This window comes from Camarhynchus parvulus, chromosome 5 (assembly GCF_901933205.1).
Source record: "Camarhynchus parvulus chromosome 5, STF_HiC, whole genome shotgun sequence".
Taxonomy (NCBI): domain Eukaryota; kingdom Metazoa; phylum Chordata; class Aves; order Passeriformes; family Thraupidae; genus Camarhynchus; species Camarhynchus parvulus.
The window spans coordinates 14,479,045-14,505,502 of NC_044575.1; the positions used below are offsets into that span (position 1 = coordinate 14,479,045).

General features: G+C 39.3%; 1 protein-coding gene across 2 annotated transcripts in view; it reads right to left on the reverse strand.

Annotated features, from left to right (window-relative positions):
* KCNQ1 (potassium voltage-gated channel subfamily Q member 1) overlaps positions 1-26,458 on the reverse strand; it is a 329,005-nt gene that overhangs the window by 72,948 nt on the left and 229,599 nt on the right. The window lies entirely within an intron of this gene.

A 26,458-nucleotide genomic window follows, 5' to 3' on the forward strand; every position in this document is an offset into this window, starting at 1 on the left:
CCAAACAGAAAATAAAATCCACAGAAAGATAAATAAGACAGCATTCCTCATGGTAGACTTGGCTCTGCTGGGTTAATGATTGGATTTGATGATCTTAAAGGTCTTTTCCAACCTTAAATGATCCTGTGGTTCTATGAAGCAAAAACCTTGTTTACCTAGACACCAGAGCAGAAGCTTTACAAACTCAGGAAATGTTTGCATTTTAAAGCCTCTCTTATAAACATCCTTTTCTAATACTATCAAAACACAAAACAGACTCAAATTTTTAAATTAACTTGTTTGCATTTGTGAGATGCTAAGCTAAGGAGAAAAATACAGAAGCTGTATGTGGCCACATACACAGATTTTGTGTATTCATGATGTTTTCTTTTGCTATGTTGACAACCTCAGTCCTTCACTCCTAGTAACCACAAGAGAGATACACCTGTAGCAACTCAGAGCCTGGAAATCAAGCCTTTAAAAATCAACTTCAATTAACGTGCCTCCGTGTCACCTGATGTACCTTGGAGGCGAAAAAAGTGGATATGAAAGTGTGTTTGTTTTCCTTTGCCATGCCTTGCAATAAGAAATTTCATTCAATATTTATCTAAGGATTTCAGTAGTAAGTAGAGAGTTTGTGGCAATTCAGTGAATGTTTTCATAGTGCTGTTGTTACTGCAGTTGTAAAGTTTCACTTATGATTGAATGTTCAGGGCTGGTAAAACCCTGTGTCTCTTTACTGCTCACAGATGTGTCAGAAAAAAATGTACTAAATGCCTGTTTTTTATTACTGCTCTGCTGATCCTTTTTCTGTGGACATTCCAAAATGCAAGTTAAATCCGATGGTGAATGTATCTTCCAGATATTCACATTAAGGAGCGTAATTCATCTAACATAAAACATACTACCATAACAAAGCTGTAAGATTTAAAAACAGATTTTTTTGGAAGCAAGATCTAATTTCATCCCTCACAAATGTTCTCAATTCAATTACTGAAATAAATATATATGTGTGTGTGTGTATATATATATATATATATATATGGTTTTTTATATATTTACTTTATAAAAAGATATGCAGGTAAATGCTATCTGCAAAAGGTACCCAGAAGTTCTGCCAGTTGGATGCAGATGTAGATACCTGAAGGAGTGTGCTACAAATTTTATGTAGACATTGAAGTCTATTTTGGCATTTTGTTCCTTTACTTAATCTGAATCATTTACGTAGTAACTCCTGGCATTTCTTGGTATCACAGCTCCATCTCAGAACGCCTCATACACCCACTGTAAACAGTCCTTTGGTTGGACAAAGCTGCCAGGAATTCTCTGGAAGTCAAAAGGTCAAACACACACTGACTGTTCAAGGTCCTATTTTCATAAACATTGGTGACCAATGAATACTGTGAGTTTCTTTTCCAGGCTGACAGTACACCTTTTTGGGTAATAAGTTTTGGAAGGAAATCAGAGCCTGCCATTCCATCCTATTCCACCAGTGACACGCACTGGGTCACATTTGTTGGGTTTTTAATTCTGTTACAACTTCTGTGGCTAAATGCAGAGAACAGATACAACTGGATACAATTTTTTTTTCTGCGAACAGATGAGGCAGGAAAGAAAGGCACTTTTCTGATAATCAGAGTGAAGAAATGATTAGCACCTTGCAAGAACAATTAATTTAATGTACCATACTCATCTATTACACATATATTGGGAGAAAAATTGATTTAACTGTCAATACAAGTCCTTGGGTTCTTAATTTTTTATATAATTGAGATGAGATAACTGCACAAAAAACAGCAATGTGTTTCATCTGATTAAGTACACATAAGACTGAAACTAAAAAAAATGCCACTACCTCAATTCAGATCAGAAAACGCTGGATGTACCACAGAGCAATGCTACAACCAACATTTTGATTTTATGACTTTACTCTGCTTTTGTGAACGTACAACCAGTTATTTACATTACCAAAATGGATTTTCCTGTGATGTATGACTAATAAACACTGACGCTTAAGCACCTGCAAAAGAAATGTCACTGCTTTGTAGTCTCTGCCATGAACATTTCACCTTCTACCGTCTGAAATGATCTAAAAATTCTTCTCATCAAAGTATATCTTACTGAGGCAAGGAGCCTACTTTAGTACTTTAAACACATGTTGTAAATCCACTCTATTTAATCTTCCTGCCTTTTCCCTCTGAAAAGGATGTTGTCATGCATGAATATACTGCTCCTTTATGCAACTCCTGCCACAAAGCCAACCATATCTTCCACGCAAGCTTTTGCCTTTGTTGTGGTTCACTGTCTTTTAAAATAATCTTTTCAGCTGCACTGGAATTAGTCATCATCCATCATACTGCAAACACAAATAACAGATTTAATGAAAACAAAGCCTAATTTTATGGAGTTTGCCCAGTGGAAACAAATCTGTTTTATGCAGATTTGGTGCTGTTGCTAACCAGATGACAAGAGTCTCAACATCTACTGAGGTGCCAGAAGGGCAGAGAAGTAGCACCTCCTTCCAACTGCCACAAAGACATTCTGTGTTGGGATTATGGGAAGAAAGTAATGCTGACTGTACTGATGTAAACACCATTTCTATAGTGATAGCATACGACAGAGCTGTCTTATCATATTCAGTCTCTGTGATGGAGTACCTGCTTCTTTCAGAGTGCACATACTGTCCTACAACAAAACCAGTTGTGAAAGCCATCAACTGTTACGAGATGAGATCCACCATATACAAAAAAAGTGCTGCAGCAGTTCAGTATTAACTGGCTTTGACACAAATTACATGTGGCATGCACCATCTGGCTTCCAAAAAAAAAAAAAAAAGAGCAGACAAGGCAAGGAATAAGCAGGGAGACCAGTCCCTTTCGTGACTGAGCAGGATCAGAGAAAAGCAAGCTTGAGCAGCAGATATTTGCTGCAGGTAATGGCATCAGGGTATAAAAAATGGCAGCTGTCAGAGAGATCCTGAACTTATTTCAAAAGGCTCAGAAACAGAAGGACCTTTACTAATTAAATATTCTATAAAGCAAAGAAAACGTACGGGACAAACAATAAATCACACAGCTCCTTAGAAGTGATTGCACTTTGAAAAAAAACCTAAAAAACCCAGTGATTTTTATGTAAGGAAAAACATTTCAAAGTGAGTATTCTGTGCAAAGCCATATGCAGAAAGTGTTTCTGTGTCGTGTAAACTTCATAGAGTTCTTCTGTTCTCTGCTCTGTGCCTCTGGGACTCTGTCTGGCACCATTTGACCTCCAAGGAGCTTTAATGAAAAGCACATCAAGCCCGAGTGAGGGACTTTTTGATGTTAGCATTGCACATCACTAAAGAAACCAATACTTTTCAAGTGGTGTTTCACCTCCTCCAGTAAAAGCAGCTTTTCCTCAAGACAGCAGTGTAAGGGCTTGAAAACACAGCATCTAATTCTTGCAGTTCTGACACTTGCACAGAAATGGTCAGGAGTCCACTCATGACAATTCCATGGGAAAAGAGATGATCATTGCATTTATCTTGCAGGCAAGATACATGCCAATCCTGAACAGCAAGTGCCACAATGTCACAAATACAAACTCCTTTCTGAATGAGTAAAATAGACACTGTCAGGATACTATTTCTGGGATTGGCAAGACATTACACAGTGTGCAGCTGGAGCAGCAGAGATGCCCTTGGTAAAAGCAGTTCTGATGGTCAGCTCCCCCCATCATCTTAGACAGATCGTGCTCTTTAGCTGAAATATATTCACTGTAAAGAAGCAGACCAACCAGCCCTACAGCACACAAATCCCTTAGCACAGAAATTCAACATGAATGGTCAACATGATGGGCTGGGAGAATTAAGACACACCTTCCTAACTGCAATTAGATAAGGCAGCAGCTCACCTGCACAGGCCAGCACAGACTTAGCTGACCTCTAGGTACATTCTAAATGGCACTTGCACTTAAGCAGCAGTCAGAGTTGCCTGGTAAACAGAATTTTAGACTGATCCCTCAAATGAAATTTAAGTGTTTTAACAAAAATGTACTTTCACAAATACGAAATATGCATTGCAAAATGGGATTTCACTTTTTGTTTTTTCTGATGGGAAAAATACCACACTAAAACTTCCTGGGACAAAATTCTCAAATAGCTTTCAAAAAAAAAGTAGAAGTAACATAAAATTTGAAAAATATACTGAGACATTTAAAATCAGCGACCAGTTGCCCTCAGAGCTGAATACAAGCCCTGAAATTTACTGGCTTTATAGGTGCTACTGTCCTGAAGTGTAACATTGCCTAACTGCTACTTGTGATCCTATTTCTGATCTTAGAAGCAAGGTCACGATCCTACAACCTTAAAGTTAATTGCCAGTTTTTCTACACACTTTGATGTGAGCTGAAGTAGGGCTCAAAGCAATCATGGATATACTTAAGCTCCTTTAAATCAAAGTGACTACGGGAAGGGGAAGATGGCAGAAGCGGCGCCCTTGGAAACACCCTGTAAAAATGGAAATTCTCCCTTCCTGAAGCAACTCCCATTCTCTGCATATCTGCAGACTTTGTCAGCAGTTAGTAAATTAGCTGTACTTTTTCCCATCTTTCTCTTTTGACTCTAAGACAGCTATAAAAGATCAGAGGTTGAGCTATGAAAATGTTCATGTAATACTATTCAGTGAAAAATAATGAGCATCATACTCAGTATGTATTATCATCATACTCAGTATGTTAAATACATACTCAGTATGTATTTAACAAAACTATTTTTGATGGACAAGGAATTACTACATTTAGGAAAAAAAAAAAGAAACCAACTCATTATCCAGAGAACAGATGGGAGAAATGCCAGATTACGTACAAGCACACAGATGAATGCTTTCACTGCAAAACTATGGTTGGCTTAGGAAGAAGTGACAGATATTGATATAATCACATTAAATGCAGAATTTTCCATTTCATAGCTGTAATTATTATTGTTTTCAATTTTCAGTATTTCAAGCCTTTGTGGGTTGTATCTTTAGGAAGAAGCTCCTGAAGGAACCTCCTATTTTCAGTAAAATAGGGATTTCATTTTAAATTAAGGACTTTTGATGTTCAAACATAAAGTTCACAATAATTTAGCTCATGGGGTTTTCCCCTCCACTGTAAACTTACAGTGACTGCACATAACCAAACAACTCTACATCATTTCCATGAATTTGATGCATCTGGGTTGGGACAATCTCAAGCTCAAATACAGGCTGGGCGGAGAATGGATCAAGACAAGCTCTGGAGATAAAGACTTGGGGCTGTGTGTGGATGAAAGCTCAGTATGACCCAGCAGTGCACGCTTCCAGGCCAGAATGCCAACTGTATCCTGGGCTGTATCCAAAGAATTGTGGCCAGCAGGTCAGGGGAGGTGATTCTGCCCCTCTACTTCATTCTTCTGGGACCCCATCTGGAGCTCTGGGGCCTCCAACACCAAAATGATGTGGACCTGTTGGAGCAGGTCCAGAGGGAAGCCACTGAGGCGATCAGGGGTCCGAAGCACCTCCCCTGTGAAGACAGGCTGAGAGAGCTGGGCTTGTTCAGCCTGGAGAAGAAAAGGCTCCAGGAAACCTTACATCACCATCCTGATGCCTAAAACTCATCTTACTCTAACACTTACACACCCCAAAAGAGTGACTTACTTTTGTAACAGATTTCTTTCTAAGTAGAACTTCACAATTATTTACACCATGAGGGGTCTGGTCCTCAGACTAAAATGTGACAAAACCTTTTCATTACATAAAATAAGAGAAAAATTACACATGCATGTGCCTTGCAGGCACCTCAAAAAGCACTTCCAGCTTTAATCATACCCCATTCTCATCAATCTGTACTGCTATGTGAGATTTATCAGTGACTTCCTAAATCCTATGAAACAGTGCTGATTGGTGAGTGAAGGACGGGAAGGAAATCTCTTGAGTCCTGCATAAATGAATGGGATACAGGAGACTGCTGCTTTTCACCAGTCAACACTATAAGACACAACTTATTGGCACATAAAATGAAGTTGTTTAGCCCCGATTTCATTGCAGTGACCTGGTCTTTGGGAATCTGAAGTTTTTGTCCTGGCAAATTGTCTGGTCCTTATCACCAGAGATAAGAAAGTTAAAAATTTCTAGACATACATGGATTTTTGGGCATGTGGTTAGGGTCCTCTGCTTTCACACACTAAGCAGGGTTTATACATACAGGGACAAAAGGCCATGACAGTTGTGATTCCACTCTCCTTGTAAAAGCTGTAAACTTTTTTTAAAAAAGTAGAGTTGTTTTTAAAGTTAAGGAAAAAAAAAAAGAAGAAACCTAACTACAGATGAGGACCTTTGTTCAACAAGCTACTCAAGCAGAACATAAATCTAAAGCAACAGTACTTCCAACTGAAGTGGACAGTAATCATTTATACTTACACATGGCACATACTTAAGTACCCTGATGAATTAAAGCCAAGTGTGCAACATTAAACTTGGGAACAGTCTCTTTCAAACAAATTTTTTAAAAAATGAACAAATAACCATGAAATGTACTGCACCTTAAATGTACTACACCTTAAACTTAAATGTACTAGACTTGCTGGAGAAAGCAACCTGCTGCAGGGAAGGTCATTGGAGTCCATTGGGTTAAAGAAGCCTAAATAAAGAGATGTGTAATTGTTCACTTCTGCTTCAGCCAAACTTGCAAGCAAAAGCCAAGCAATTCTGTATTATGCTGATGTCCACTCCCTGCCTTTGTTAAATTTTGCCATTCATGTGCATTTTATTTCTTTCATGTTTCAGGGAAGTATGTAAAGAAGAGCATGTCTCCATTAGATTAAGGGTTAAATACAACTATTGCTGCTCAGTTCTTGGTACTTTCCAGAGCCAGTTCCAGACACTTACTGCCTTTTCCTTGAGCCTGCTTGTAGTCACATTGAGATTAATGAGATTTACACACGAGAAGTTGGAGTGAAAACAATCTTGAAAACAGCTGACTGATTCTTAAGCATCACTGCCTTGCATCATCCTTAACTCCAGACAGTTGGAATCAGTGTCCCTAGTGGTATCCTCCAAGTTTCAATACTGGGTCCAGTCTTGTTTGACTTTTTCATCAATGACCTGGATGAAGGGACGGGTGACTGAGCCCTGGAACAGGTTGCCCAGAGAGGTTGTGGATTCTCCCTCCCTGGTGATATTCTAGAATTGTCTGGACACAATCCTGTGCCATGTGCTCTGGGATGGCCCTGCTTGAGCAGAGAGGTTGGACCAGGTCACTCACTGTGCTCCCTTCCAACCTTACCCATTCTGGGATTCTATGAATACTGAGGAAAGAACCTGGCACTTTTACTCAGCTGAATTGTTGTAAAAGTACCCACAACAGTAGCTCATGGCAAATTTGCTTTTATCTTTTTTATGTCCTGGCTTCCCCTTTGCTTTTTAATTTGTGTTGTATCTCAGCCTCCTCTGCAGATGCTGTCTGGCTGATTACAAGCAGACACTTTGTTTTGCTTAGGACAGGGATTTGCTGTCTGACACAGTCCAAGAGGACCAGGACAGATTCAAGGGACTCACAGCTATATTTATTTACTTATTTATTTATTTTTCCTACTCAAACCAAATTCACACTTAGCTAGACATGTATATGCATACACGCACTCTTAGTAGAGAGCGGTTTGTTCATTTCACTAAAACTTCCTAATTCTTGAGCTTTCCTGGAATTAGATCCCTATCTACCCAATGCAGCAAACTGCTTGTTCACCAATAAATAATATCACCTCACCAACAGTGCATTTATGGAAGCAGAAATTATTACAGGACTTAAAAGACAAACAGGAAACTCACTTTCTAAAATGAAAGCCTTAAGAGAGCATTGCCTTTTCTCATTCACTCAGTATTTGACATGTGCTTGATTGGAAAAGGTTTTATAATAATCATCAAAATGTATATTTAAAATTGCACAATGGATCAGATGTTCTCTCAGATAATAAGGAAAGTTGTAACAAATACATTAGGAGTTGTATAGTCTATCCTATGCTTCCTGTGAAATGATAACTCATCAGTAGTTCTGCCAAACTACAACGCTTGGCCTGATTTCCTTAATGCTGAATATCAAGGTTTTTTTGAAACATCAGACAAATTAATTGCCTTTTCTAAAAGCAATGACAACAAAAATTAATTTCTGTCCAAAAAACAAACAAAAGACATTTTAGGGAAAGCTCTATCCCTCAATTTTCTGAAGCAGAAAACTTAATTCTGATAGACAAAATTTTGGGCAAAGGATGTGATTTCTTGCTAATTATGTGAAATCCACAGTATAAGTGTCTGGAAAATGATAGGTTTTACCTTTCCAATACAGAGATGCCAGCAGCAAATATCCCTTAGCAGTTGTTTAGCCCATGCTCCCAAGCAGCAAAACCCCAGGACTTTCACTTTGTGGGATATTAAGGCCTGCTGGGGGTGATGCCAAGACGGAGATCAACACAAATGAGTGCAGGAGTCTTTCCCAGCACTGCCAATTAATCCTGTTTGAGCCCAGAAAACACAGAAAAAACCTCCTATTCATATGTAAACAAGAGAAAAACAAGAGAAAAAAGATGAGCGGGGGAAGTATCTGGAAAAAAACATTATGGCTGAGGTGAGCTTGAGAACTGCATCACAGATCTCTGTAAGAATGTTGCTGTATTCTCCTTACTGAAGCCTTTATGTTGCATTTAATGCACTTTGTGACCAGGAATAATTCCACAGTATGAAAGAACCCTGCATTTTTAAAAAATCCTACTGTGTCAAGCAAGTTATTCAAAATCAACCCTTAGAAAGGCAGAATGATAATCGATCAAGGACTTTCTTTATCCAAAAATTATTAGTCACTTATATCCGCTGAGAATTTCTTTAGACCAACAGAGAACCCCAAATCTAGGTATGTCTAGACATTAACTGCAATAGGCTTTGCAAAATTAAGAAGGAAATGTTTCTTCAACAGGTGATATTAAATTATTTCCTTCAGAAGTCTATTAAGATCCTGGACAACACCATAGTAGGAAGTGACTTAATGGGAGAAAAGATCAGGCCTGTGGTGCCTGCATGTGATATGCTGTGGGCTTTGTCCCCAGAGGAAGAATTTGGAGCTAAACGTGGCATAGTCTGGACATAGCTTGGCTATTCCCACACATCTCTGCCAGCAGCAGGAATGCCTCACCAGTACTTTCCATCCCACTGGTGATCATGTGCATTTATCCCTCCTGTCGGTCATCATTTATCCTTAACCCAGATACTCTGCACTGACTGCCTACAAGACTCAATAAAATACCAATAATAAAGAAGCTGTCTATGTGCTTTCACTTCTTATTATCTATGCATTCACACACTAGAAGAAAAGATTAAGAGCCTGAATTGTGTGACTGACTGATCTCAACTGGACCTGAGCAAAGTCCACAGGCTGCCTTAGAGAAATTGGTGTTGTACAGTGTGCAGCTCAGTATTGGCAAAACATTTCATTATGTTACTGCCTCAGAACAGAAAAAACTGTAGCTTTTTCTAGACAAATCAAAGACTGGGGGGGCCTCCCAAAACTAATAAGAAAAAAAAAACAAACCAACATCAGAAACATTCAGCTAAAGGTTGAAGATAAAAATCTCATGAGTTCTACATTTGTGTAGTTTTTATCAGGATTTTTGCCCAAGAAGAGAACAGCAATAAGAAACAGATGAAGGACAAATTATATATAAGCCAGGGTAGGGCACAGCTTCTTTAATTCCTGGCAGATAGAGGGAAAGGTAGAAAGAGGGTATCAAGAATGATACTACAGGAACTCAACATTTTAATGCAAATTCTGCTAAAGGCAGATCAAAGGCCTTTTTCCCCTTCAACTTGGAAAAGTCATGTCTTTCAAACATAGCAGAAACTCTATTCTGATGAGAAATAATAATTGTATTACAGTTATTGTATATGTGAATTCAGAGTGCTTCTCTAATACCATTATATGTGCTTTATTGAGACAAGTTGTATCATTGCAGAGCCAGAATCCCTTGCCTCTTCCCTCCCAGGGAACTCCTCCTAGCAAGGCATTTACAACATAGGATCAATGTAATTAATTTCATTCATTTCCCAAGGCTGTTCTGACTAGAACAGTTTTGATATTCATATAGACACTAAATTTGCAACCTGAGATGTAGGTAGATACATTAGTGCTGAATAAACATCACTCAAGTGCAAAGAAAAACAGGATGAATTCTAGAACTGGGCCAGAATTCCCTGCTATAAATACGTATATTAACTGTGTGTATATCTAAGAAACTGCTGACACAGCACTGTGGAAAGCACTGCTAGAGGGCTTTCTGCTGCTGCCAACAATGTCATCATAAATCAGAAGGATTCTCAGGAGCAACTCTGTGGTTAACCTGCATGAGGATACTGAACAACAGCCCATTGTTGCCAGAAAAGGACTCTTTGACACCGCTTGGCATCACCTCACACACTTAGTGAACAAGACTTTATACCTATTTCTTGCTTAGCTTAAGCAGAGAACAAAAAAAAGTAATTAGTATTCCATAAAAATCACAACAAAACAGGCACCACTCAATATCAGGAAAACCCAGTGCTCTCACCCCAATGCTGAGCACTTGTCCAGCCCATTTGTTTAAAGACAAATATTTGAACAGCTTTGTATCAGATGTACCTTTAGAAAACCAGAAACTGAGAGGGGAAAGAGCACAAGAAATGCTTACTTCTGGAAAAGTTTCATTGCAAGAACGACCATCTATGGAGATCCCTGCAAAGATCCAGCTCACAATGGAGCTGCCTGTAACATGAGAAAAAGCAGAAAATTGCCAGGACCTCACAGAGACACCCGGCAGTTGCTGCTCCCCACTGCACACTGCGGCAGGATTGGGTTCACCCCACCTTCTCTGCAGAAGCTGCCTTGAGGGTAAAGACTTTCTCAGCTGCCTGGAAAGGGCTGTTAGTGCTATGGTTCAACATAGCTAAGATTACATGAAATTAATGCAGGCCTCAGCCTCATGGTTTCACCAAAAACAAGGTCCCACAAATACTCCAGAAATACTGAGGCATTCATAAGTTTTCTAAATTAACCATGATTGCTTTGTTTCTGCTCAGGTACAGTTTTCTAATGTTTTTTTCTAATGTTTCTCAACATGAGGTTTTCTAATGTTTTAAAGCTACATACTGAAAGTGGCAAAGTTTAGACTGCTGTGCTGGGGGAGTTAACTTGCTGATATTTAAGGATGGACTTACACACATTGAGACAATTTGCAAACTTCCCTAAACTGTGTGGAAAGATGGTCAAAATCAGATGCCTAACATTTTCTTTTCTTCTTGATGGAATTTATTCTGTAAATTACTGCAAGAGAAAAGAATCAAAGAGCATGCTACTGGAAAGGCAACAGTGTACCAACAGATAAATGAGCAAAGCAAACAAATGATGCATTTCCTCACTAATTTGATGGAATCAGGAAAACAAGATTATAAAAACACAAAGCTTCACTACTGCATCTGTCATAATGCTGTTAAGTTTGCTGTTTCTTGAACTCAATATTTCTAAGAGTCTGCTTCTTTTCTTCCTGTCTTTTTTTTTTCTGCCTGAGAGCTTTAGAATGAGTATGATTTACTAATTGTATAGTGACACCTTCAGCATCAGGAAACATGGTGAATATCCTGTTTGCAGGAACGGCTATTGAAGATCCCTAATTCTCAGACTCAAGGTGCATTGGTGCATTTGCCCCCAGAACAACAATGCACCAAGATATTTTGCATGAGATACCACTCTCCATGGGTATGCATGTGAGCAGCCAAAGCACACAGGACTCACTGGGAAGGAAATGAAGACATAAGTAGCTCTCACCTCCTCTGATTCCCGAGAGCCAGAAAACTTCATAAGGATTATCAGACTTGTAGGAATTTTTTTGCTGTTTAGTATTTTCTGAAGCTTTGTTTTGTTTTCTCAAGGGTGGTTATTTTGGCCCTCTGAGGGTTTTTATGAATTTTGCCTGCTCAACACTGTCTTGAGACAACTCACTGCTGGGATCTTAAAGACCCCAAACTGATTTCATTGTTGAAAGAGCCATTCACCCTGCAGCCTTCACGTACCTTGCCTGGTTACCTTCTGACTGAGTACAGATCTCTCTTTATACAGGAAACTTGAGACTCCATGGCCCTGTTCCAGGGACTAAACAAAAAGAGGTTGTAAACTTTAACCAATCTGCCTCCCTACAACTAGCTAGAGAGACTAATTTTCTGAAATCAAATCCTCTTGCCTAGAAACAAAACACACTTTTGGAACAGCTTTGGGTCCACTGGCTACCATGAACCACAACCAAGCTGTCCTCCTCTTCTTGCCTCTGGAAACCAAGGATAACTTCAGAAAGTCTTTGACAGCAGCAGTCAAACCTGAGTGATTAGGGAAAGCATCAGCACCAGCAATCACAGGAAATACATAAATCTAAGGTTAAAAGGAAGAAGAGAAAAAATGGTTGCAAAATACTATGGTAACATTCCTATGGTAGGGAAAAGCCCTTTCATCAGAGTTGAGAAATAAAAAATCACTGACAAAATTGGAACACTTTTGATCACAACCATTTTTCAATATTGTGTTTAAGAGTAGTTGGCTACTGATGCCTAGGAAATAGTTAGAGATTGCCAAAAAAATCCATGCACAGAAAGTTCTCATTTGCAATAATCCAATACTACTGTGGTGGATCTCTAGCAAAAAATCTTCTAATAACAGCTCACTCATTCTCCTTTTTTTACTTTGTATTCAGAAGTTATTCTTCCTCAGTTGTTCATCCTTAATAGCATAGGTAGGCAGCATTTACCAATTTCATACAACGAACAGAAAACAGGAACAGAAAGGTCCCTCCCTCGTGGTTACTTTGCAGTTGAAGTTGGGTCTTCTGTTTGTACTTGAATGGAGCCCCATCCATGCTTATCCATTTCATGCTATTATCATGAGGTTAATTACATCATTATCCTAAATTACAGATTGTTTGAGAACCTTATTGAACTCTACTCTTCCTGTTTTCATAGAGATTAGCAAGGGTAGGTTTAGCTTTTCAGGCGCTCAGTGTCCTCACTGTGAAAAGCTGCTGCCTCTTCAGCCCTGTACAGGCAATACGGCATCAAATTCCTTTTCAGAGCAGAGGTAGGGGCTGACTTCTCAGTGATGCTGAGCCCCCACAGTGCCTGACACCACCTTTGAAAACCAGGCTACTGGGACATGAAGTGGGGAGTAACAGAACTAGATCTTCCCCCTTTACTTTTGCTTCTTTGAACAGCACAAAAAATGGAAACCAACAGAATAAACATTAGACAATTCTCTCAGACTAAGTCAGCTCATCAGAGCACATGCATGGCTTTTCAGGTGTTTCACAGAAGGATTTAATTTATTTCTCACTGTCCTTAGTAACCCAGTCACTTTAGAATACTACCAGAGAACCAAAATCATGGTAGAAAAAAATGACTAACAAAACACCTGGACAGCCTTGCCAAAAAAGCCTCAAAACATTTCCCACAATCATAAAGTTTCTTTTCCCTTTTTTTCTTTCCCCAGTAACTTTCTTTGTTCTTAAACATCTATAGCTGTTGGAAGGAATACTATCAATCTAAAAACAAAGAATGTGTTTGTTGTTGTGTTTTTCTTTTGAAAAAAAAATTCTTATATACTCAGTGGAGCTTTTTGATTCTGTGCCCAGATACCAACATTACAAAACATAAGACAAAATTATAGGTACACAGCATGCCAAGAAAATCAACTCAGCGTGGCTTGCCCAGGCTCTTTGAAAGAAGGCATGCACACTGTGTCACTATTATGATTTAAAATAGCTGGGTCTCCAGAGCCAGCACACTACTGTAGCCCAGCTCAAGGTGCCTGCAGATGCCTGTAGCAGCAAGCCAAGTGATTAGCTTCAGCAGTGCCCTGAAAGCACCACTGTGATTCCTGCTCAGTGTGTATCTCGAAGCTTCATTTGAGTACAAAACAAACCTCCAAAGAAATGAAAGCAAGCTTGGGAGGGGGGAGGAAATAAACCGAGTCTTTTACACTAAAGCTCATTATTATTTACTAGGGAGTGCAAATTTCTTGGGTCCAATGGAGAGGGGGATTTTCTACAGCAAAGGAGAAGAAAATGGCGTTTCTCATTGTAGGACTTCTGCTTCTTTTGGGTATAAAATGGGTAACAGAAGCTTACAATTCCCTGAGCTCAAGGTTTGCTAGAGGCAAGCAAGAGTCTGTACATACATGCACATGCACCTCCCTGCCAAAGAGAGCCCTCTCAAATGCTTTCCATGTTAACTTCTCCCTTCTGCATCACTAAGAATCGGGACAACGCCCAGGAAGATTCTGGATGTGCTCTGACACTTCCCCAGACAAATTTTTTTGAAACTGGAAAGGATATTTTTCTTTGTTGGCATCAGTTGTTGGGTTTTTTTACAATGCCCTCCAGCTGCTCTGGTATCCAGGTTGGAATCAAGGTTCAAGCTGCTGCTAGTTCACAGATGTCACAGGGTCCAATACACCCGGTGTTCACCAGCACAGAGAGGAGACACACTCTGGCCCCAGCTCCCTCAGCCTCCTGTGAGGCTGAAGGAGGGAAGATCCCCATTCCATAACTTATTGCCTGATAATTGCCAGCTCAACTTAGCTAAAAAAATTTCATCCTTAATTAAACCTCTAATTAAGCCAGTCTCTGCCCTTACCTTCATACCACCTTCAATTTGTGTTAACTCTTTTAGATAATTTCAAAGAGATATCTAGCTGTCCCTTAAACTAATGTATACCATATTCTTCCAGGATCTTCCTTGATGCTTTGCTGACTAAAATATTGGTCCTGTTCCTACACTTTTCCACCCATATTCTAAAAGGAAAGTATTTCTGAGTGTGGCCAGTATGCACCTATTCTGCAGGCATCCCTTAAGTTATTTAAAAGACTCACTTTTATTGTGAATTAATAATAGCCTTCAAGAATTTTTTACTAGGAGGAATCTCAATCCCTGTCTTTTCCAAGGTTAGCAAGAGCTTCCCCTAGAAGAAACAGTGATCAAAACATCACACCAAATGTTTGAAATAGTACCGTATATACAGAGATTATATTCTTCTGGACTTACATTTAACCCAATTTACCTGTAATAACTCATCTTGGTAACCGGTTTCCTGTCCCCCCTACCCTCAGTACAATCCCACTAGAAAAATGAATGAATTCACATTTTTCTACAATAGTTTCTGAAGCTCTCTCCTTTTTTTTTTTTGAGTTCTCCTAGCTCTCTACTAGTAATTTATCTAGCATAGAAAATACTTGTTTCATTACTGCTGTATTTACATTGTTTTTATTTCATGTTTAAAAGCCTAGGAATCTATAACACACAAATCTTCTGCTCTACTGTTTCATTGTTTGCCATCGATAATATCCAAAATCCCAGCACCACTGGAAATCAGAATAGTCCCACCCACACACATGAAAAGGCTGGAGCTCTGAAAGCTTTCAGCCCACATGAGCATCCCAGTTTTTACACAGGAGCTGGACCCGAGACATTTGAAGATGTCTTTTTAAGGTTACAATACAGGTCAAAGCTTGGGGGGAAACACAGGGCAGCTGGAGAGAAAAATTAACTTGAATTATTATCAAGTGAGGGCTGGATTAATTCCATTACATTATGATGATTCTGCACTGCAAAGAGGCCATAGATTCTAAAGACTTCAACTCCCTAAGTGCATCTCTGTGTCTCTGAAGACAGAACAATTAAATTTTTTCTGAAGTTTGTCTGCTGCACTTATGAAGTTAACCCTTATTTGCTTCAGTTATTAATCAGCACAAGCCTCTCTCAGGAAGCGTGTATGGAGAGTACAGATGAGGAACTTCACTGCATTAAAATCTGCATCAGTTGTTTTTAGGACTTTGTTTCACAGTATAATTTACACTCCTCTAACATGTAGCTCTTCAAAATATATAAATGTAGCAGTCACTGATAGATCTAATGAATTTGTTTGTGTCCTAATTTAATTATACCTTCAGTTATGCCATACAGAAATACTGACCTTCTAAAGGCTGTGGCTTTCCTACTCTTATCTCACAGCCCTTCCACTGGCAGTAGAAAAAAAGGAGCCATCAAAATACTGAAGCACTGCACTTGGTCAGTTTTTATTAAAGCAGCCACCTCAGGACTGACTAGGGACAAAAATTGGAGGAAAAAGGAAATTATTTGCTTGGTCTTAGGCAAGAGACTATGCAGCAGTTCAGTCTCTCTTCATTTACCACAACCACTCATGACCAAAAAACCCACCCCAAACCACCAACAAAAGTAGTTCTCATTTTGTTTCAGGTCTGATGTGATGTTCTTTAACTGATTTTTCACTGAAATTGTCCAGCCAGTGCAGAGAAAACAAAATGAAGATGACCTTGTTTGTAGGAATCACTGTCCTTTTCATTCTCGAGGGTAGCACCACTAACTGATAATCGTCCTCCTCCCCTTTCTCTATTCAAAGGAAATTACTTTCCACTAGCTTTTTTTCTAGCTGCTATGAGATTCATAAATTCCTCTGCACAGAGATTTCAGAAGGCTTGGATTCAAAACCCGCTTTGTCAACAGCTATCTTGGAGCAGCTTTAGAATGACCCATTGATTGTGAGCACTGTGTCAAGTCAGCTACAGTCAGAACTATGCTGCAAGGACAGCAGCACCAGAGCTGCCCATGCTAAGTCCAGACACAGCTGCATGTTTGCAGAGCATCATGCCCACAGCAGTAAGCCACGTGTGCGTGCAATGCCACCCAAATGCTGCCTGATGGATCCCTGGGCCCCAGGCCAACGTGCCTGCAGGGCATTGTGTTAACCAAAAGAGTGTGAACTCTGGGCTACAGTAGAAACTGCAGTTCTTTTGCATATGGGAAAAGGCGCTGTGCTCCTCCCCATCCACTTCTGATATCAAAATTCTGCTGAGAGATTATGGAGAAATCTCTTTGGGACTGGCTGGTTGACTTCAAAGTTTGGCCAAAATTCCTTTCTGTAACACGGAGCAAACACAGAGGAAGAGGATCTGTGATTATGGCTCAGACAGCCTCTTTTTGAGAAGAAGCAAAAACTTTCCCTTGACCATTTTGTTTCTAAGGTGTTCTGCTGTAAAACTCCTCTGCTTGAAGCTCTCTAGAAACTTGGATAGAAGCAGCACAAAGGCTTCCTTCAGTACCTTGACAACCACAGCATGTACTCACAGACACTGGTGGCACAACTGGAAAGTTTCCAGACAACTTCAGCTATGATGAAGCAAGGACCCCATCTCCATTCAACTTGATATTTTGAATGTATTTTACTCTTGGGGTTTTTGTTTTGATTGCCTCATTGGGCAGGATTATCCTACATAATGGCCAAGTCAAGTCAGATGTTTCTGTTGCCAGCATTATGTGGAGTGGCAAAACTGGTGTTTACACATCCCTCTACCCTGGGACAGATAGGCTGTGATAATCAGAGACAAAGAACTGTCAAAAGAATCTGCCCCAAGTGCAAGTGAACAGGAGGAAAATCATACACGAGTGGTGGCTGCATCATGAAATGATAAAGCAGAAAAAGGACGGCCCAGGCAGGGCAAAGAGCCAAAGCACACTGGGACTGGCAGACATGTACAAACACAGACAGAGATGTAGATGTAACTCCTATTGTCAACATATATTTTTATAGGGATAATTTTAGAATACTTAACAAGACTGTACATATTTTCAGTTTGGAAACACAATCTATTTGTTCACTCTTTTTCTATGACTGGACAAAGAGCAGTATTTATTAGGTGAAGTGCCTGACAAAGCCTTTAGTGCTGTTAATCACACCAGCTTCCTTGATATATTAAGGCTATTAGGACTTAACTAGATAAAGATGCACATGTTACTAAGTGAATCACCTTCTATCTGTCTAATGGAAACCAAGTGTTGATTTAAGTGGAGTCATCTGTTTAAAAAAGAAATTGAAATAAACCCAAGATTAACAGATGTCACAAAAGGGTCAATGGTGAGCAATGTTGGATCCAAGGCTTTTAAAATAGAAACTTATATGAATATTTTAACTCACTAGAATATTGCTCTCTGCTTGACTGTGAAAATACAGCATTTAATATAATTTGTTTAGCTTTCAAAACTACATGCATAATTATCTATATGTATGACAGTTTCTGTGTCATTTAAGCATGTTCAGTCCTCTCCACCCCTAGGTTCCTGGGCTACAAAATGATGTTAGTAGATTAATTTATAGATGATTTAAAATGCACTGTCTAAAACAGTCCCAGTACATTTATATTGGCTGGGTTGGTGTGGTTTATGTGTTTATATATGCTGTTCTCAAGTACTGGATGGTTTTAGTATTAATGGGATATGATTATGTTGAACCCTGCACTGGCCAATATAACTACTCAAAACGAGATGGGTGTTTAAACACAACAACAAAAAGGAATGCTGATTTGTGGTTAAGTCCCAGACATGGCTTAAGTTGAATTCCTGGCTCTGCCACAGATGCCACTGTGATACTTCAGGCAAGTCACTTCCTGCACCTTAGCTGTAAAGGAGGGAAACAATATTTTTCTTCCTTCCCTTCTCTATTTTGTGTGCTTAACCTGTCAGAGCAGGAGCTTTCATGCCATGATGGAAATAACAAAGTTGCCACAGAGGTCTATCCAAAGGGAGGCAGCTGATCAGACTGTTACACCCATGGCATGCAAGGTCAATCAGACTGCGCCAGCTGGAGCTGCTGGATGGAACCACCAAGTGATGGAGCATCATTTAGTTTGGGACAGAAAGAGAGCCTTTGACAAGGGTTCACAGCCCTGTGCAAACTGCTGAAACAGTGGGATACTTAAAAACATGTAAATTGTTGTTGTAATCAACAACAGTGGGTAGGACACAAGAACAGAGATGGATTTGAGAAAACTGTATTTGTCCTCTTGGTTGCCTGAGCTCTAGGAGTGGTAGGTATATTTTGAACCATGTGCTCATATTCTCTTTTCCATGACTGCCTATTTTTCTTATCTTCCCTCTGACTCCCCTAGCCCTAAGTAGGAGTCAGACAGTAAAGGCTTCTTCTCCTATTTCTCTTCCTGGACCAGTTTTGGTTTGCAATTTTTAGCTGAGGGTGGGGAGGGGTGGGGGGAACAGAAGGAGCAGATAGGGTGTCAGAAGCTATGGACGTTGTGTAAGAAAGGGAGTATACCTCCCTTTTCTCTGAATCTTTTCCAAGAGCTGAATAGATTCCAACCCTGAAAAGACTGCAGCCTGAATAGAGTCCTTTCAGTTCCATCCACTTTCCCTCCCTGATACTCAACTGCAAATGAAAATAAAGTATTTTAATGCCAGCAAGATGACTCCAAAAACAGATCTTTGACAAGGAACAATTTCAACTTTGATACATCCAATTTCAGTATAGGTCCATCCTACTGTATCAATTTGCCATTTATGTTGGACTGTGTTTTGGTCACTCATCTGCAACACACATACCAACCCAGGAAAAGCAGAGATGATCTTATGGTCATTTTTTCCCCTTTAACCTATAAGACAGACAAATAAAAGTTGTCTGTGTAGCATGCTGTGCACATGTGCGGTTCACTTAAATGCCTTTTCTCTAATCAGCTCTACAGGGTAGTCCATACAACTGTTCCACATTCTCCCTTGGCATATGCACCATGCATTTCCATTCCACATCAAATGTAAACACTCTCTGCACAAGAATGATGGAGGCTGCGTTTCAAATCTTGCTTGGGTTTATCTTTGAATGTCAGACAAAACAGGCTTTATGTGGTCTGATAAAAGATCGAGTCATCCCCATTTGCAGACCTTACATCCACTTGCATACCTACTCAAATATAAACACCACCAGCAGATTCCCAAAACAGCAACTAATCTGAAGATTGTTTAAAAGATTATTAACTGGCAAGGGATTATTTAATTCCTCCAATTTCCCCCCTTCCCCAAATTCCTAGATTTTATAGGATATATTGCATGTTAGCTAAAATTCCTCTGGGATTTCCACTCTTAATAAGCAAGCAGACATCTGTGGGGATCATAAGCACACAGCCATTGCCAGTGTGAAGAATTATATATATATATATATATATATATGTGTGTGTGCGTGTGTGATGTGTGTCTGTATACGTATGTATATGTGTATGTATATATATGTAACTCTTTGAATTTGTAAAGGTTTACACTCTGTCCTCAGCATTAGCAAGCATTATGCTTCCCAACTGCTGTCTGCATCCAAAAGTGCTAGGAATTTGCAGTAAAATCTATCAAAACTCACTTAAACAGGAATTGTTCTCTTTCGGAGTATTTTTTTTTCTTTTTTACTCTTCATAAAATCTGTAGAGGAGTATCACAGACAAATCATGCAAATGAGTCACCAGAGCTTAATTAGTCATTGCTTTTGAGTACTAGCATAGCCTCTGTGTACTAGCTTGAACTACCTTCAGCCAGTCTTGAGAGTAAAGATCATGTTTTGTATAGCTTAATTGCATTTTTCAGTGCTGAGGAAGTGTACACTCTCATTTCCAGCAAATAAGCTGATAAGGTGCAGTTCTCTCACTATCTGTAGCTATTTATGCTCAGTACGATTTATTTTTTTATATATAGAATCAGATTTACTCTGATCCAAGAGCTGATGCATTAGAAACAGACCATAAAACACAAGTGTTTGTAACACTGCTCTGGAGGCCAGGTAACTATACCTAAGCTGCTACACCTAGAAACTCTCCTACAGGTTATAGAAAGCACTTAACATAGCTTATACTAAACCATTTCAAAATTTATGCAAAAAATTGACTGGTTTGAATTTGTGCAGTGATAGGATCTAATAATCTTCACAGAGATAAAATTGGTGCTAACAAACAAATGCAAGTGAAGGCCACTCCAAAGACCTTGAGGTCTTTAAGGTATGGCTCTGCCAGCCCTCCCAGGAGCAGGGTGCTGCTCACATAGCCTTTGTAAACAGATCAGATCCAAGACACAGCACAGCAGTGTTCCATGAGGCAGTGTGGGGGACCAGATCCAGCAGCAAGCAGCTGTGTATAAAAAGTTAGGATAAAAAGGGTATCCTGAACAAATTTCTTTGCCCCAGTCTTGTTTCTAGTGCAAAGCTTGTAGTAGAGTCTTAAAAATAAAAGCATAAGAAAATACATATGCATAAAATCATAGTTTTCCTTTTTTTTTTTACCAACTCATCCCTGACTATTGTTTAAAGTATTTGCTAAACTGGAGTTTATGTACAGACATCCTGTTTAATAATCTTCAAGTGAGTCTTTCTCCATGGCTTTGCCTAATCTCTCTCTCAGTTTGTTTCTATTCTAGCTACTGAAGCTTCTGGCAGCAGTGAATCCAGCAAGTAATTATTTTTTTTTTATTTTTTACCGTGTAAAAATTTAATTTTTTACCATGCCTGATGATTTTAATTTACTGTAGCTGGCAAGACGGGAAGGGTAGGACACTGGACACAGAAATCTGTAGTTTTCCATTGTTTACCTACTGAAATATTATCAGATTGGTAAGAGAAAAGCTATTAAAACTGTAAGGCTGCCTAATGACCCAGGCTGTTGAAGGATGTGCTTAGTTGTAGTCCAATTTATAGAAAATGGGCATCCTCATCACAAAGTTCAGCATGGAAATTGCTTCCGTATGCTTGTACTTCAGCATCTGGAAAAAGACTAAGGATTAAATTAATAGGGATACTTAATCTTCCATATGCCTCAATATTCCTCCACATCCCCCAGGTTATTACTTCTGCATTATTGCAAGAACTATGAACAAGATGAATAACTACTTGCTGGTGTTCGTTTTGATTTTTATTGATTTCCGGTATCTTTTAAAACTCCCAGCCAAACCCACAGCTTTTAGTTCCATGTCTCAGTTTTGGGAAGGCAAATCCTCACACAGCTATTGCAGAAGCTGACAATATTTAATACCTGAAATGCCTAGTGCATGCTCAGCCTGTAAAGCGCTGAATATTTCCATGCCAGACACTTTCTGAAGCCATCTCTCCAAGTGATGGTTTTAACCTTGCTTTCCAGCACTGGCCAGAAAGTTGGGTTGTTTGTCAGTCTTTGGTCATCAATATCTATTCAATTAAATTCAATCAATTAGTTCATTACTATCCAATTAAAAAGAAGTAGAAAGCCAAAATGTGCAACAAGGGCAACATAAGTCAAGGCTATTCTGGTATTTGCACTAATTGTTCTGCTACGCAAGGAAGCATGGTAACTGTTCCCAGGCTACAGAATGACATTAAAACAGAGGAAAAACCTACCAAGGTTTGATCCTCTGTTAGATAATGCAGTTGTTTCACATGAAACAGCAAAACTGGCTGCACATGAAGAATTATTTTAGGTGAACAAGCTGTCAACATGAAACTTGGTACTTTTGAACTCAGGATGATGTAGATGGTATAATACTTTTCTAAGTAAGAGGTCAAACTAATTTGTGCTCGTTGGGTTGTAAGAATGAAGCTTTAAATAATGAGACATAAATAAGTACAGATCTATATTTTCATTTATGACAGAAATGCTGTCATAAAAGTAACATATCCATGATGCTGAGCAAAACTATGTCACAACAACCAAAAGAAGTACTCTCAAAGGTATACAACTTTAATAAAGCTTAATGCTTCTGCCTAACCATGATGAAGGAAAACTAAAATGTTGGCTCCTCAGGTCAAAGGAATAACCTATCGCCTTTAAATCTCTGCAACATGTTCTAAACTTTTCTGCATTGAATGGGCTGAGAGTTCATTATCAGAAATAGTATTATTAGGATCTGCCTTATGATACACTAAAAAAGTGGATTTATTCACATTACAGTAAGAATCCTCTGCAATGCATAACTCAAGTTCACACATTTTTAAGCAAATCAACAAGATCAATAAATCAGATTTGAAACCTTTTGCAATGGGGAACTGTTAGTTGATTAGAAAGCAAGAGTGGAAAAGAGCAAGAATGAAGTCACAAACTAGACCTAGACTTGTCAATGGTCATTCAGTTCCTTGGAGCTGCCTTCAACATGGTCTCAGTCAAGCTGGTTTCTAACACATGTATATATAAAATCCATACTAAACTGAAAAAATGACAGGAAATTATTTATCTAGAAGAAAATGTCATACCATGTACATAAATGTTGTAAGATACAGCGTTCATCACTTTTTGAAAGCCACCTTAAACAAGCCTTTGCACTTATTTCCCTTTAAATCTTACATAGTCAGCACTCACCACAAAAAAAGTATCAAATATTTATTATATCCTTACAATTTCACTGGCCTCTATATGTTTAGCAATCACAGACATGGTAGATGGAAGACAGGAAACCAAATCAACATAACCAGGACTCAAAAGGCCTATGAGAAGTACACTGCCTTCCAGCTTTGGCTTCCAAGATCAGTTCAAATTTCTACTAGTCAACTCAACAAGCACAGCAGCACCTATTTTAGGGTAGATGTTTTCATGTGATAGATGAGTTTTTAACTGATTTTAAAAGCGGTGCTTTCTGCTTTCCAAGTAAATCTGAGAAAATGCAATGATGTCTATGTTGCCCTTTGGGTTAGTACTGGTTAGAATATAAGGGTTCACCTTCTCAGCTAGAAGCATGCAAAATGTGTAAAAGCTCGGAATGAATATTGTCTTACAGAGCTGTTTGAGTCACATTAAAAGGTATTACATGTCTCACTGTCACCACATATCTCCTGTACAAATAGAAATCTCCATTTAAATCTCTACAATACAAAGTTTTGCAACAGATAACATAACTCCTAATGTTTCATGCAACTGAAAAAGACTATTACAAGGTTTTAATTATGACCTTGGCAATCCTGGTATTAATACTGTACTTACTGTCAGATACAGGAACAATTCTGAGTATATAAGAAGGGATGCCCAGAAAACTGCCTTGGATTGCAAACATTCTTGAAAGGCAAACTTTAAAGGGTTCAAGTCATTGCAGAAGATTAAGTTTTATTTTCAAAACAAAATAACAGAAAGAGAGGATAATGTCTACTGCTCAGAATGGTTTTAAATTTTTTTTGTAAATCTGGGTTGTGTTATTCTACTCTGGGAGGTCCACAGGCAGGACTTACAGACACCTGGGGCAGTCTGGTCTGCAAGGACAACAGGGAGAGTCCAGGGACTGACCACTTTTAGCCTTCACTGCATATTCTAGATGATTTTGTGCAGTGCTCATATTTGAGACTGAATTTCCTTCGGGCAGCCAAAGCAGCAAGCCTGGCTGATCACCTGAGAAGTGCAAACTGCGCCTGTTATAGCTAAATTAATGGCTGGCCAAAGGCTGAAAAAGAACAGATTAATGTGAAAATTAAAAAGCTAGCATTGCAGTCATTTATAGCCAAGCTAAAATTAGTGCAGTGAAAGGAAAATAGGAGCTGCAGGACACAGAATTTCCCAAGTGTGCTGTGGGCTTGCTCCTTGCTGGAGCTGCTGGGCACACCCAGAATTAAGCCCCTGGCAGGCAGCGCTTGCGGCATGAGGATGAAGAGTGCTGTGTGAGGAGGAAGGGCACTGTGCACACACAGCTGGGCCCATCTGGAAAAACTGTTTTTGATTTTGAGCTTGGTAGCAAGCCAGCTGTGGCCAGGTTCCTTGAGGGCAGGCTGAATAGTCACTCACAGATGTTTCAAGGATGAAAAGAGAAGGCTGGTCACCGCAAATAAATTGATTTGCTGCTGCAATCCTGCTCAACCACATTCCCTGAGGTATCTGCACGCACGCTCTTGGACCACTGGCACTTGGCAGAGGGTGTGAGCCCCTCTGGGTGCTGCACTCCTGCTGGTACATTCCCACTGGATCACTGGGCAGCCTCTGCACCCAGCACACCAGGACACCTTTAGGAGAGCACAGCACTTGCCACCCTCAGCTTTGTAAGCAAAAGAGACCAACATCAAAGTCAAAATATGCCGTGATTACGTGCTGGATTTCTTTTCACAAAGGCCTACCAGGCTGTGCAGTCTCTAGTCACATTCACAAAACCACCTTTTCAGGGTCTTGCCAAAATTACAGCATTCAGCAGGAAGGAATCTGCAGGAAGGTTCTTGCAAGTGTGATTCATCCCTTTGGCTTTTGTACGAAACGATCTTTCGGTCCAGGACCACAAACTGCGTATATCACAAGGTCAAAGTTTCAGTGCACAAGAAACTCTATCCCTTAAATGAGCATACTCCTAAATTTACAGCAGAAAACACAACATTTTGCTGATGTCAATACTTGAAAATTCAGTTTTTTGCCATAAAGGATCATAATTCCTGTCAATACACTGCTGTTTAAGCTTTTTATTTTAAAATGTCCCTTTTAGGTGCCATCCCCTCTGTAGTGCTGGCTGTACATAGCCCTCCTCTGACTTACAGGAGATTTTTCAAATGCACAAGAGGTATTTAGATGCTGACACTAGCCTGCAGCACTGAAAATATCTCCTCCTGAAGTCCAAGACTGAAAACTAATTCACAAACCAAATGGGATGAAAATGTTTAAAATATTTTGTCATCTTAAAAACCACCTGATATCCTTAACAGAGTGTTCAGCTCAGGAAGGATTTAACTGTATGTTGAAAGCATACCAAGCACCATGTACTTTATGGGAAAGAGAGGGGGCCAATCTCTGAGAGCAAAAATACCAAAAAATTAGCTTTGGCCACCATCTAGAGCTGCAGCAAAAATGTGATTCTAGCATTGCCTGTGTGTTTTTATGTTAACCACTGTTTGCTGAGTCCAACTGAAATTCTCTATTTTTAGCCTTTCAGCTACTTTCAGATAAAATTCCTGCAGATAGGACTAGCTGTATAGGGCAGATAACATACAACTCTGAAACCACAGATGACCTCATGCAACTGCAAAGAAAGAAGGGTCTGTTACTTAAAACAAGGTTAAAATTTAACCCAGCTATACTAAAATTATACAGGGAGTGTTTTACAGTCCCATTACAAGACATAAAAACCCAGTCACCATAAATTCACGGTGTACTTATTTGTAAGGATGTAAAAAAGAGTAATTAATAACTCCCAAACAGCTTATCTCTGAGCCAGTACAACACCAAGGCTTTCCCAGACTCGCTGGAGATTTTACAAATAGCACTGAGAAGCTGCTTTAGCTGCCATTTGAGAATTATTTGTCCACACTGAAAAGTCATTGCTCTTTGTCACAAGTCACAAGACATTTCTTAGTGTTCCACACTTTTAGTTGACATTATGGAGAGAAAATAAATAAATGTAATCCAAACTTTCTGGAAAGGGCTTCCATGTGTAAGAACACATATTAACCACAGATGTGAGGTAGCACTGCACAGTGATTCTTTTTTGGGCTAAATACACTCTCCTTTCCTCTCTTCTACTTCAACTCTTCCCCTGTGTCCCCCATATACCAAAAGACACCATTTCCTTTAAAACACGATTATTTCCAGGAGAGTAAAGTGCAGTTCTGAGTACTGTCATTCAAGTTTATTAAAGTAATTCAGGAGAAGTGTGTAAGGAACAGGCATGTC